General features: G+C 45.2%; 1 pseudogene; it reads right to left on the reverse strand.

The window, feature by feature from the left end:
- LOC102843159 overlaps window positions 1–14,657 on the reverse strand; it is a 17,837-nt pseudogene that overhangs the window by 2,185 nt on the left and 995 nt on the right.

Raw genomic sequence — 14,657 nt, forward strand, 5'->3', positions numbered from 1 at the left:
AAGAAACTGCCAAAAAGCTGACAAGCTTAGTATCCCTAAAAGCAAGCACACAAATGTCAACGTCGTTCTGTGTGGAAAGATTTTGCAATACATTTTATTGTTCACGTAATCTAAGGAATATTACACGGAAGCAATTTATGTCTACTCTAGTCTTAGACTGTTGTTAGGTGCTTTCACGTTGAGAATGACTCATAGCGACTTTAGGAACAACACATCTGAACCCTGTCCTGTCCCGTACCATCCTCAGTGTCTGACACACTCCAACCCATTGCCACAGTCACTGTGTCAGTCCATTTGTTGAGGGTCCTCCTCTCTTTCACCATCCCCCTACCTCTCCAAACATGATGTCCCTTTTCAAAGAATAGCCTCTCTCCTAGCAACAGGCCCAAAGTATGTGAGCCAAGCCTTCACCATCTTTGCCTCCAAGGAGCTCTCTGGCTGGACCGTACCCAGGACACATCTGTTCTTTTGGCAGTCCATCTGGAATGTCTCGTATTAGTTTGTGAATAAAATTGATGATAAACTTTACTAACGATTCTGCATGGTCTGGTATGGGAACGGCCGTGGGGTGGGTACCATACCAGAGAACACCAATCCTAGTAATATATCTGCTCTACTGGACGCTGAGGACTCAGATATATTAAAAGTAAAGTTGGACAAAGATCATGTATTGAGATTTTTCCCAAAACAGAATTTTAATTTTATCCTCAAACTACCAAAAATGTTTTGCTAGAATGGAGTCAGCTTCCCAGCTCCAAAGGAAAGACTTGAAGTCTCTTATCACTGACCTGGAAATAACTGTTTACAGGCGTCCCTTAAACACATAGACACTGCTGCTGGTAAATTACAGTTCTCCAGAGTCCTCTGAAATGATGAAATAGGATTGACGGCCCACCTCCATGGACCATCCCAGGAATTTGTTGGCATGTCATCTCCCTAAATCACATCCTCCTGGATAATGTCACATGTGATAGAGTGACCATCTGCCCGATCCCTACCAGAACCCCATCTGCCACAGAGAGACCTCTCTTTTCTCTATGCTTCCACTGTAGGAAGTGTGTAAGAACTCTGGTGGTGTAGTGATTAAAGAGCCTAACTGATAACGGAAAGGTTGGTGGTTCTGCTTTCCAGGAGAAAGATGGGGCAATCATGTTTGGGGAAATGTTATGGGCTGTCCTACTCTGTTCTGTAGGTTCCCCATGAGTCAGAATTGACTGGAAACCATTGGGTTTAAGATGTGTGGAATTTAAAGTGTGGTTTTTCCTTGAATTTCCATTTAAAAATTGGGAAAGGTGTGTGTCAGGGTTGTAACATTTCATCTTCTTTTTTGATCGGTGTGCTGAGGAGATAATTTGAGAAGCTGGACTATGTGAAGGACACAGCACCAAGAATGGGAGAAGACTCATCAAGAAAACGTGATACACAGGCGAAACAACTTTGCTTGCCAAAAGCAAAGAGGACTTGAAGCACTTACTGATGAAGATCAGAGACCACAACCTTCAGGATAGATTACTTCTCAAGATAAAGAAAACAAGAATCCTCACTGCTAGACCAAAAGTAAAACCACAATAAACCAGAAACCAAATCTACCGCTGTCAAGTTGGTCGCAGGCATTCGATTGCTGACCAAAAAGTTAACGGCTCACACACATCGGTTGTTCCATGTAGCAAAGATGAGACTACTTGCTTTTGTAAAAAGTTACAGCCTTGAAAACTCTACAGGCTGGTTCCACTCTGTCCTGCAGGATTGCTATGAACATCCTGACGGAGAAAATACTGAAGTTGTCCAGGATTTTATTTGGGTCCACAATCCACACCCAAAGCCAAAATACCAGACCATCCTCCCACCCACCAAACCCATAGCCATTGAGTCAATTCCAACTCATAGAGAAACAGACTCAGAAAGTAACCACAGTTAGAAAAGGGAGCACCCCAAGCACTGGTCGCGTGTAGAAAACTTTGGAAGAAAGGTAGAGAATTAGGGTGGGGTGAGGTATGAAAGACGGATTACAAAAGGCATGAGCCAACTGTGGGGATATTTTCAATTGTCTCAAATGCATATGAGAGTTGGACAAGGAAGAAGAAAAACCAGGGAAGAATTGATACCTTTAAATTGTGGCGTTGGCAAAGAATATTAAAATACCAGGGAACAAGCAAACCTGTCTTGAGAGAAGCATCGCCAGCTTGTTCCTTGGAGCCAGGGATGGTGAGGTTTTGTATCCTATACTTCAGACATGTCATCAGGAGGCATCAGGCCCTGGAGACAAACATCATGCTTGGGCAGCAAGGAAGAGGAAAACCCTCCCGGGGACGACGGGTTAATACAGTGACTGATGACAGACAATTGTTAGAACAGAGAGCCACGGAGCAGGATTTCCCTCTGTTGTGTTTGGCGTCCCACAGGTAGGAATCAACTTGATGAGGCCCAACAGCTGAGATTAGAATCCACCCTACTCTGGTATGCCTTTAAAGGGTGAGAAATCCCCTCCCACGCTATTAACTGCTTCTGAAAACCTGCTGCGGTGGGGGAGGAGGTTCAGCTATGAGTCTGTTCCATCTTGACAGCACACAGTAACAACAGTTACTCTAGTATAGTCTCATATTAACTTGATAATATCTTCCAAACCCTATTTCCAAGTAGGGTCATGTACGTATGTGGTATTGGATGTTAGGGCCACAACCTATCTTTTGAGAAAAGTATCACCCATCCATAACCTCTGTAATGTAAATGAAGCACAGTTAGAGGCAGCTGACACCCATTCAAGCCTCGTCACAGATGAATGGACCAGAACCCAATCAGTTGAAGAGAAGATGATCCCACTGTGAACTAGGGTCAATTGTTAAACCAGAGGACTTGCTCCGGACTAGACTTTGCTTGTGAATGCAGACGCTCAAAGTTTCCAAGTTGGACAGAAGATCCTTCAGAAAAAGGGATGTGTTTGTTACCTTAGAGGACTGGTTTAATAGGGACGGGCAAGTTATCAGTTGGCTATTTAAAAGAGGGATAGTTGCAACAATGGATATCCTCAGTCTCTGTAAACTTGCATTAAAATTAATAATTTAAAAATTTTTAAAAAAGAGGGATAGGAGGGTATGAGGCCTGAAGTAGGTGGATTATCTGCTTTCAAGGAAACAGTTGTTCCTAGATAATTGTAAGAGAGTTAAAAAAACACACACCATAATATAAATAAACGAAATAGAATGTAAATGAAGGACTGTCTGGAACACAATGCGTATGCGTGAGACACAATGTATATGCATGATTAAAATAGTAATTTAAAATTATACAAGTATATAATCATGCCCCATGATGTTACCTGAGATGTAAATCAGCCAATTAGTGGTAAGGGAATTGTTGTTATTGTCATTGTTACTGTTGGTGTTGTGTGCCATTGAGTTGAAGCAGATGCACAGCTGACCCTCCCGTGGCTTTTCAGAGGCTGTAAATCACACAGAAGGAGATTGTCCGTCCTTCTCCTGAGGAGCAGCTGTTGAGTTTGAACCACCTGTCTTTGTGTTAGCAGCACACCTCCTTACCCACTAGACCACCAGAGCTACCTGTAAGGGAATTAGTGGCGGTGGTGGTGGTTGTTGTGTGCCATAGAGTTGGAACCAACTCATAGTTGACCCTCTAGTGGGTTTTCAGAGGCAACAAATCACATGGAAGGAGATTACCCACCTTTCTTCCATGGAGCAGCTAGGGGATTCAAACCATGTGACTTTCAGGTTGCAGTGCAGCTTCTTACCACTAAGACCTTTCGTCAGATCACAGATCTAATTGCCTTGAAGTGTGAGTGTGGCTTGTATCACCTTTGGTCTTCTGTGAGATAAAAGGAGAGTGTAGGACAGAGAGAGAAGGGCCTCGGTCCCACCAACAAAGAACAGTTAAGAGGGGACCTCGTCCTCTGGACTCATGTTTCTGTGCTGGGCAACTCCCTGCGCCAGGAGACACACAGAGAGGAAGTCTTCTCCTGGAGCTGGCTGCTCGATGGCGGATCCAGCCGTCTAACCGTCGGAGAATGCCTTTTTGTTAGAGCATCTATTTGTGGGATCTCTGTTACAGAGGTGTTAGACGACTAAGGAGCACCGGTGGCTCACTGGTAAGGAGCTGTGTTGCTGACGAGAAGTCAAGTGTTCAAGTCCACCAGCTGCTCCGCAGGAGAAAGATGAGCAATCTCCTCCCATGTGGTTTGTTGTTGTTGTTATGTGCTGTCGAGTCGCTTGCGGCTCATAGTGACTCTATGTACAACAACCCTAAACTCTGCTCTATCCTGTGCCAAATGCACTGCCTCTGACACACCCATCCCAATTACCCCAGTCACTGAATCAATCCACCTCATAGAGGGTCTTCCCCTCCTGCGCCGTCCCTCCACCCTCCCAAGCATGATGTCCTTCTCCAAAGACCTGTCTCTCCTTACAACATGTCCAAAGTATGTCAGACGAAGCCCCAGAATCCTTGCCTCCAAGGAGCAGCCTGGTTTAACCCTCTCCAGGATGAATCTGTTTGTTTTCCTAGCAGTCCATGGTACATTCAATACTCTTCTCCAGCACCGCAGCTCGAGAGGCATCAATTCTCCTTCTGTCCTCCTTGGTCATTGTCCAACTCTCTGATGCATAACAAGTGATTGCAAAGACCATGGCCTGTATCAGATGCACCTTAGTCTCCAGAGAGACACCGTTGCTCTTGAGTACTTTAGAGAGGTCCCTAACAGCAGATTTTCCCATTGCAATACGGTTTTTTATTTCCTGGATCCTGGTGCCAAGAGTGTTGACCGTGGAGCCGAGCAAACTGTGCCGAGATAAAGCTGTGAACAATATCAATCTCTTCTCCATCCATCCTGATGCTACCAATCGGTCCAGTGGTGAGAATCTTTGTCTTCCTGACATAGCATATGTAAGGGGGGAAAAAAATTAAATACCAAGTCACAGTGAAACACAAAATATACAATACAAAACACAGTGTGTAAGAACTTTGTAAGCAAGCCAATATAAAATAAAATTTTTAAAATAAATACTATAAGGAAGGTTTTCAACTTTGGGCATGTTGCAAGGAGGGACTGGTCCTTGGAGAGGGGCATCATGTTTGGGAAAGTGGAGAGACGGCACAGGAGAGGAAGATCCTCGATGAGATGGATCAATTCTGTGAGTGGAGTGGTGGGAATGAATGTTTTTTGTTTGTTTGTTTGTTTTGGGGAATGAATGTGTTTGAGACAGTGAGATTGGCACAGGATAGAACGGCGCTTAAGGCTGTTGTACATAGGGTCACATGAGTCACAAATGACTCGATGGCACATAACAACAACAACTATAAGGAAAAGTCAATACCACGTCAAACTGAAATTTTTGCAAACTGGTGTCTTGGTTTTTACCTTATCTACCAGTTAGCACAAGAATTCCAGAATATTTACCAAAAATGACCACAGTTCCTGAAAGAGATGAATCTGTGTTTCCCTAGACTACTTTGAATCTTTGTGGTTCCACAAAGCGGGCGGCTTAGGATGACAGAAATACATTATCTCAAAGCTCTGGAAGCTGGCAGTCTAGAATCGGGGTGTCAGGAGGGCCTCACACTCACTCTCTGAAGCCCGAGGAAAGACTCTCCTTTCTTGCAGTCTTTGGCATTTCTGGGTTTCTAGATGCCCCACTTTAGTCTCTGGCCCATTTAGAGATGCTGTTCTCATCTTGTGTCTGTCTCTTCCCCTCTCCTCTCTCTTTCTTTAATGACATAAATCATGCGGGAATAAGGCCCACCAAATGAGATCACCCACAGAAACAGCAGTCAAAAAAACAAAAGACAAGTTGCATTGGACAGATCTGCTGTGAAGGACTTCTTTGAAGTCTTAAAGAGCAAGAGTGTCACTTTAAAGACTAAGCTGCACATGGTCAGACCATTGTATTTTCAGTTGCTTTATATGCATGTGAAAGTCGGACAGTGAATAAGGAAGACTAAAGAAGGATTAATATCTTTGCATTGTGGTGTTGTGAGGAGTTTTGAATATCCCACAGATTGCCAAAAAGAGTAAAGAAATACATCTTGGTGGAAGGGTAGGGTGCTCGTTAGAGAGAAAGGCATTGAAACTTTGTCTCACATACGCCAGGCATGTTGTCGGGAGGGCCAGTCGTTGGAAAAAGACATCATGCTGGGAAAATGTGGGAAGTCAAATATAAAGTTTAATATTAATAATAAACTAAATGCTATATCAGGATATGAGGGAGGGGTAATACAAGCTAGAATTCACCCTGTGGCACTAAGGCATTCCTTAAGAGTCAATATCTGGCGAGCTCTGGTGGCCTAGTGGCAGGAAACTGCACTGCAATCCCAGAGGTGCGCGGTTCAAATCCACCAGATTCTCTGCTGAAGAAGGAGGAACAATCGCCTCCTGTTTGATGGTACACACATAAACCCAAAATCTCTGTAAATGTTTATGAAAATTAATAAAATATAGAAAAGAAAAAAAATTTAAAAAAAGTCAACATCTTTCTTAGTTTGTATTACTAAATCCCTTCCTCCTGAGATAAGCATAAGGTAAACAACAGAGAAGAACTCCACCTTATTTGCAATAGATTTCCCCATGATTCTTTGTTTTTGTTTTCTACTCCCTTGTGATTTTCCTTTGTTTACCTTCCTGATGAGTCTCCGTAAATACACAGAGGCATGGCTTGAAGTGCTTCCATCACTGCTGCCCCCTTCCTTTATGCTGTTTTTTTTTTTCTCTCATTCCTGGCTGTCTGTCTCATTATTAATAATTATAAAAATACTTTACCCTCGGTCTGCAACAGGAAAGGGGGAGGGTCCGAGAAGGAGAGGAAGGTCCTCAACAAGACAGACGGACACAGTGATTGAAACAGAGATTGTGATGATGGTGCCGGACTAGGTGGTCTCACCTTTTGTGCACACTCACCGCCAGTTGCAGTTGGCTTGACCGCACCTGACACTGAGGTCACCTTCGAGCACTCTCCTTGTACAGTGTGTAGCCTTTCAACGCACTAATGAAAAAGGCAGCCGTTCGCATGCACCCGCTGCTCCATGGGAGAAAGATGGCCAGTCTCCGCCCAAACAAGTCTGCAGCCCGGGAAACCTGCCATAAGGTCACTACAAGTCAGAACCGGTTCAACAGCAGCGGGTTGGCTTCTGTGTTTACCCACAACCTGAAGGAGTTCTGGCGGCACAATGAACAGTTGAGCACTGACACCTAAACAAAAGGTGAATGGTTCAAATCCATGAGCAGCTGGCTTCATGGAAGAAAAGAGCTGGAAGGCCGGTCCCATACAGATTGTTGTTGTTATGTGTTGTTGAGTCAGCTGCGACTCATAGCAACCCTGTGAACAGCAGGTCGGAACTTTGCCCAATAGTGTGCCATCCTCACCACTACAGACACACTCGAACCCACTATTGTGGTCACTATGTCAGTCTATCTTGTGTATCTTCCCCTGTTATGTTGACCCTCTACCCTTCCAAACATAATGTCCTCCTCCAAGAACTGGCCCCTCCTAACTGCATACCCAAAGTCTGAGATACAGTGAAAGTGAGCGAGTTTAGGCTGGAAATCTTGAAGATGCATGTGTGGCCTTTGTACTCTGACTGGTGGGGTCGACAGCACACAAGGACACACACTTACCCAATGACAATACACACAGAGAATCGGTGGGTGGCACAAACAGGCAGGAATTGAGCTGGTAAAGAAAGGTGCAAACAAGCGGCCCCTGCGGGGGCAAAGAGACCCAGGATTGTGCATCAGCCTTGGGAACTGTGCTCGGCCACTCTGCTCCATCCTGTAGAGACGCCGTGAGTTAGAACCAGCCTGATGACGATGGTTTTCTGGAATATTCATCTGCCTCGGAGAGGGTCTGAAATGAAGACTTCTCTCCACCTGTTCTCTTTCCAATCTATTCCTTTTCCTGTCATTTGGAAAAAAAAAACATTCTTCTCACCTTTGAGGGTTCACACCAAGGTATTAAGCCCTCTCAACAAGGCATATTTTCCTTTCATTTTTCTTTTGAACTGTTGAGAACACACACACACACACACACACACACACACACACACACATTGTTGTTGTTATGTGCCATTAAGTCACCAGGGACCTTATGTACAACAGCTCTGAACCCTGAACCCTGCCCGGTCCTGAGCCAGTCTCACTGACTCAGACACACCCACCCCCATTACCCCAATTACTGTATCAATCCATCTCACCCAAGATCTTTCTCTCCTGCACTGTCCCTCTACCCTTCTAAGCATGATGTCCTTCTCCAAGGACTGGTCTTTCCTGGCCACATACCCAAAATATGTGAGACAGAGCTTCCAAATCCTAGCCTCCAAGGAGAAGCTTGGTTTCACCCTCTCCAGACAGACCTATTTGTTTATATATACACCATGGAGCTCAAGAACCCTGGGTGATGTGTCACTGGGTGGAGGGCTGAGGACAAGGCCAACACAGAGAATGTACCAACACCAAGACACACAGTCACAGTGAAGAGGCGGCCTAAGTCTCGGTTTCCTCATCATTTAGCAGCATGTTGGGGATCCCAGGGTGGATGGGGAAGAGACATCCCTGGACACTGCAGGGTGCCCTTCCACATGTCCACCTCCAGCAGCACATGACGCATCTTCCTTCAGAAAGTCTCATCCTCCTTGTATTCCTCAGTCGGTCCTTTGGGGAATGACCAAATGCAAGGTCTCAGCCGCCTCCAGCCACCCACTCCACCTCAGGTACCATCCATGCCACAAAGTCAGGGTTGAATTCCAATGGGCTGATACCAACCTGATGACCCGCAGCTGCAGAGGGAGGCCGTGCTGGGCTGACACCGGCCTGGTGGTAGTACGTTGTACTAGCCAACCCTGCCCAGGGCAAAAGGAACAGTTTGTTGAATCAAGGTATCAACCATTAAGCCATCTAATTAAAGAGACACAGGTCCAATAAAAATGTATTGATAAAAATGCATAACACATTATGCTGTTTCGAACAAGAATGAACAATTACTAATTGTGCATTAGGGAACAATATTTCATTTAACATGTCTGTTGTCAGGGGTCTCTGTCCAAAGTAGTTGAGGGGCCATGATGTCAGTTTGAAGATGAAGGTTCACCTGATTCAGGCCTTGGTCCTTTTAATTACTTGCTATACCTCTGAGAGCTGGACAATGAATAAGGATGACAGAAGAAAACTCGATGTCTTCAAGTTGTGGTGTTGGAGAAGAGGACGGAATATCCCACAGGCTGCCAAAAGAACAAACATGTCTTAGAGAAAGTGCAACCAGATTGCTTCTTGGAGGCAAAGAAGACAAAGCTTCATGTCACGTATTTTTGCACATGTTCTTAGGAGAGGTTATTCCTTGAGAGGGACATCATGCCAGGAAAGGTGGAAGGGAGGTGAGAGAGAGGGGAAGATCGTCAGTGAGATGAACTGTACGGTCATTGCAACAACGGGCTCAAGTGTGTAAGTGCTTGGCTGCTAATCAAAATGTCAGTGGTTCAAACTCACAACTCACCCAGAAGTCTTCCTGGAGGAAAAGACGTGACAATCTACTCCTATACAGGGTGCAGCCACCACAGTACATTAATGGACAGACAGATGTTGTGCACTATCGTTGTCATTATGTGTATTGTTGTCACGTGTTGAGTCAAGTATGACTCACACGACCCTATGAACAGCAGACCTGAACCCCGTCCTGTCTTGCACCACCATCATCACTTCTGATAGACTTGAGTCCATCGTTGCAGTCATTAAGTTGAGGGTCTTCCTCTCTTTTACTGACCCTCTGCCTTTCCAACCATGATGTCTTTTTCCAGCATCTCATAACAACACACCCAAAGTATGTGGAATGAAACTTCACAATCCTTACCTCCAAGCAGCACGCAGCTTGCACGTTCTCCCGGACAGGCTCACTTGTCATTTTGGCCATCCTTGGGATAGTCAAGTACTCTCTCCAACACCACAGCTCCAAGGAATCTCAGGAAGGGGAGGCAGCTGTAAAGTGGGGGAGCAGGACAAGCTGGAACCACACATGTGAACAGGCACCCCTGAGGATAATATTCTCACTGCCCCCACCCTTGATGAGGGGGCGTTCTGCAGAGGACGCTGGTGCTCTCTCTTCTCATGGCGCTAACACACACCTGTGCCAGGTATCTGCGAGGCTGAGCAGGAGCCAAAGGGGCACGAGGGGTGGGGGTAGAGCAGTTGCAAGCCCAGCTATTGCATCATAAAGTGAGATAAGGCAGAAGGCAGGCCACTGTGTGTGGTGGGGGCTACATCAGCCCCTATCCTGCACTTAGGCACGTGCAAAAGGTCAACAATGACTCCTACTCCATTCTGTCCTATCCACTTCAACCCAAATCTTTATTGACCCACTCTTACATTAACATACATAGGAAGGAGTTCCGGGGAATGAAATGCAGCCTAGCACAAAGGCACCACACACCTGTCACCGGGTCCAATCCAAACTCCACACAGATCTGGGATCTTCATCCGCCCTCTCCCTCCGCCAGGACCGCTCCAACCTGACCTCCATCATCCGCTGCCGTGAATCCTAACAGGCATCTATGCTCTCGTCCTTGCTCTCCATACACTGGCCAGAAGGATCTTTGTCAAACCCGAATTGCCCCGCCATCTCTTGCTCAACCCCACAGATGATTTCCCACTGCACTCAGGAAATATCCTAACACCTTCCCTCGGCCGGAAGGCCCTCCTTGATTCCAGCTCTCAGCAGCGCTTCAATCTTTTTCTCACTGCTCCCTCCACTTCAGCCAGATCCCCTCCCTCTTGCACTTGGAATAGGCCAGTTATTTCCTTTCTTGGATTGTTGTGTATTCTTTCTTTCCAGAATGTTCTTTTTTAAAAAAAAAGATGGATTTTTTAAATTTCCATTTATTCATTGTTGCACTTTCCCCCCCTCCCAACCTTCCCCCCTAGTACACTACACTCTTGGAAAAGTAAAAGAAAAATTCTTTCATTGTTATACAATCCCTCCCCCCAGGTCCACTCCACCATGTAGCCTTTGCTCTAGACTCCTATCATGACAAAAATACCCAATCACATATCCCTTTTAAACAGTTTTCTCCCTCATCTGTTTCAATGCAGTATTCATTATTGAATCCATCTTTCTCAGACTCCCTCCCAACCCTGATGTCAGTCTTGTTCTACAACAGTGGCACCATGCAGTATTTGTCCTTTTGTGACTGAGATACTTCACTCAGCATCATGTCCTCCAGAGTCACCCATTTTGAATAATATTGCATGAGTTCCTTGTTTTTCAATGCCACGTAGTATTCCATTGTGTGACTATACCACAGCTTCTCTATCCATTCGTTTGTTGATGGCACTTAGGTTGTTTCCAACTCCTTGCTACTGTGAACATGAATTCACATGAGTGAACTCGCAATCAACATGAGTGTGCATATATCTGCTTGAGTGGCAGTTTGGTCTCTTTGGGGTATATTCCCAGTAATGGAATCGCTGGGTCAAATGGTATCTCTATTTGCAACTTTTTGAGAAAGCACCATACCACCTTCCACAAGTGGTTGCACCATTCCAGAATGCTCTTTCCATGGTTCTCCATATGCTTCTCTCTCCCTGGTTCTTCCCTGAGAAATCTATGCTGAGGACAGTGTTAGAAGAACTTCCCTCCCCTTCCTTTTTATCACTTTTCACTACTTATAGTTTCTCTGCTTTTTGTTGTTGTTGTTAGTCTCCCCCACCTGAGAGCAAGCTTCATTCAGGGGCCTTGGCAATCACATTCAATATGATACATCGAGGTATGTGCCTCACTTGACAGATGTTTACTAAAGGTTATGTGTCTTTCCAAAATATGTTGTTCCTCTTCATCTGTGGTTACAACCCAGTGCAAGAATGCATTGTCGTTGTTGGGTTAATGAAACAGAGTTAGCGCAGGATGCATTTTGAGTTATTCTCTGGCTATATAAAGAGAGAGTCAACCAGCCAGCAAAGTAGGAGTGAGGTACAGTATAGTTCAAGACACACGAAGGAGCCAAGAGACAGAAGCTGAAGACACTGTTGTTATGTGACATCAAGTTGACCCTGAACTCATAGCAACCCTTATAAACAGTGGTTCTGAACCATGTCCTGTCCTGAGCCAACCTCAGTGACCCAGATACACTTGACCCCACTGCCAAAGCCACTGTGTCTGTCCATCTCATCCAGGGTCTTCCTCTTCTGCCCTGACCTTCTTTTAGGGATTTTAGGAAAAGCCTCCTTCTGGAGCCAGCAGCTGATTTTGGGCTTCTGGATTCCTTAAATGTGAGAAACTTCTGTTCATTAAAGTTATTTCTGTCAAAGCACTACAGGATAACGAAAACACTAAGCATTTATTAGATCAGTGGATGGATGGATGGATGGATGGACGGACGGATGGATGATGGATGAATGAACAAGTGGAAAGCTGTGCCTCCCTCCTTCCCAGGGCATGCTGACACCTCAGCCATGAGACTGATCTGGCTTCTGTCTCGGTCTCAGATTGCTCTTCCGTGGACCTGGTCCTGCATTACACACTCACTGGTCTGACCTGCTTCTTGAAATCCTTATCTCCTCTAGGCATGACCCAGAGAGCCCCGTGCTCGGTTCAGAAACATCACTGTCTCCATGACAACTATCTCTTCCTTCACACAGAAGCTTTCCCTGACTTCTTTATCTTGCTCTTTCTTCTCTCCATCAGTAGTTGAAGTTCTGTTTGTGAATCTGTAAATACGACCAATGTGAATTTCCAGGAGGACCCCCTACATTTCCTGCTGTTGGATAGAAGTCTGCCGTGAGTTGGGGAGGACTCAGAGGCACTTAACCACAAACAGCAAGTTAAGTTAATTGTTAATTGAGGCTGAGCTAATTCCAGCTCACGCCAAGCCCAAGCATTACAGAAGAGAACTTCATTGCATTTTCCTAGCTGGGACCTAAATGGCAGCAGAACTCCAAGGCTCTCTTATGCAGGATCTTAAGTTCACTCACTCCCTTCAATTAATAGGTTAGCAGTTGGGTGCAAACCATTTGTGCCACCAGGAAACATAACTTGGGGATAAACCACAGTGAAAGAAAAGAACTCATGTTCTCTGAATACTCTACTGCAACTAGTATGGATTTCAAAGAGCCATTGTTGTTATATGCCATCAAGTTGCCTGCAACTCATAAGCGGCTCTATATACAACAGCTCTGAACTCTTCCCTAGCCTGAGCCAGTCTTACTGTCTCCAATATGCCTATCCATATTACCCTGGTTACTGTGTCCATCCATCTCATTGGGGTCTTCCACCCCTTTGCTGTCCCCTCACCCTTCCAAGCGTGATGTCCTCCCCTAAGGACTGGCTCCTCTTGGCTATGTGCTCAAAGTATGTCAGATGGCACTTCAAACTCTGCCTCCAAGGAGCATCTTGGTTTCACCCTCTCCAGGACAGACCTGTTTCTTCTCTTGGTAGTTCATGGTATGTTCAATACCCTTCTCTAGCACCACAATTCAAAGCAATTGATTCTTCTTAATCATCTCTAATCATTGTCTAGCTCTCTGATGTATAGCACATAATTGCCAAGACCACGGCTTGAATCAGGCACATCTTAGTCTCCAGACTGACATCATTGCTTTCTAGGACTTTGGAGAGGTCCCTGACAACAGATTTCCTTTATGCAATTCATCTTTTGATTATCTGACTGCTCGTGCCAAGAGTGTAGATTTTTTAAGCCAAACAAGTTGAAATTACTAATAATCTCAATCTCTTCTCCATCTATCATGGTGCTGCCAGTTGGCCCCGTGGTGAGAATCTTTGTCTTCTTGATGCTGAGCTTCAATCCATATTGCAGACCACAGTCTTTGACCTTCTGCAGCAAATGCCTCAGATCCTTTTCAGTTTAAGCAAGCAAGGTTGTGTCAGCTGCATAATGCAGGTTGTTGGTGAGTCTTCCTCCAATCCTGATACTACATTTCTCCTCATAAAGTAAAGCCTCCAGAATGATCTGTTCCACATATAGATTGACAAGGTATGGAGACAGGATGCATCCCTGACACACCCCTTTCCTGATTTTGAACCACGAAGTGTTTCCTTGTTCGGATTGACAATTGATTGTTGGTCTGTTGTGCCTAACGGACTAAGAGACGTACACTGCAGCATTACAGGTTCAAGTCCTTTACCGGCTGCGCAGTTGAAGAGTCCCAGCAATGAGACAGGACTCCCCCTTTGGTTCTTACTAAGAAGCATTTTATGCTCTTTTTTACTCCAGGGGCAGGCTAGCTACAACAGTCTACTGTTGTAAACACTTCAAGGGCAAAGAGATAAAGGAATACCATTTTGCTGCTGAAACAATTCAAGGACACAGAGATAACATGAACAGCAGCCTGCAGCTGAAACATTTGACGAGTACAAAACCTAATAGTCAAGAGAAGAGAACGTTCTGGGAAGCCGTTCAAAGCACAATTCTGAGGCTTGGGGCAAAGGATTTTCCACACACAGGTTTAGCTACATAAAATGGAGTCTGGCTTTTCAGGTCCAATATAAGTTTATCAAGAGTTCCGAGGGGAGCTCTGGTGGCCTAGTGGCAAGAAGTTGCACTGCAATCCCAGAGACGCACAGTTCAAATCCACCAGATGCTCTGCCGGGAAAGGAGGGACAATCTCCTCCTGTACCAGTCAGATCTGATTTGACGGTACACACTCACACACACAC

Source organism: Elephantulus edwardii, unplaced genomic scaffold (assembly GCF_000299155.1).
Source record: "Elephantulus edwardii isolate Elephantulus edwardi_28Jun2011 unplaced genomic scaffold, EleEdw1.0 scaffold00127, whole genome shotgun sequence".
Lineage (NCBI taxonomy): Eukaryota > Metazoa > Chordata > Mammalia > Macroscelidea > Macroscelididae > Elephantulus > Elephantulus edwardii.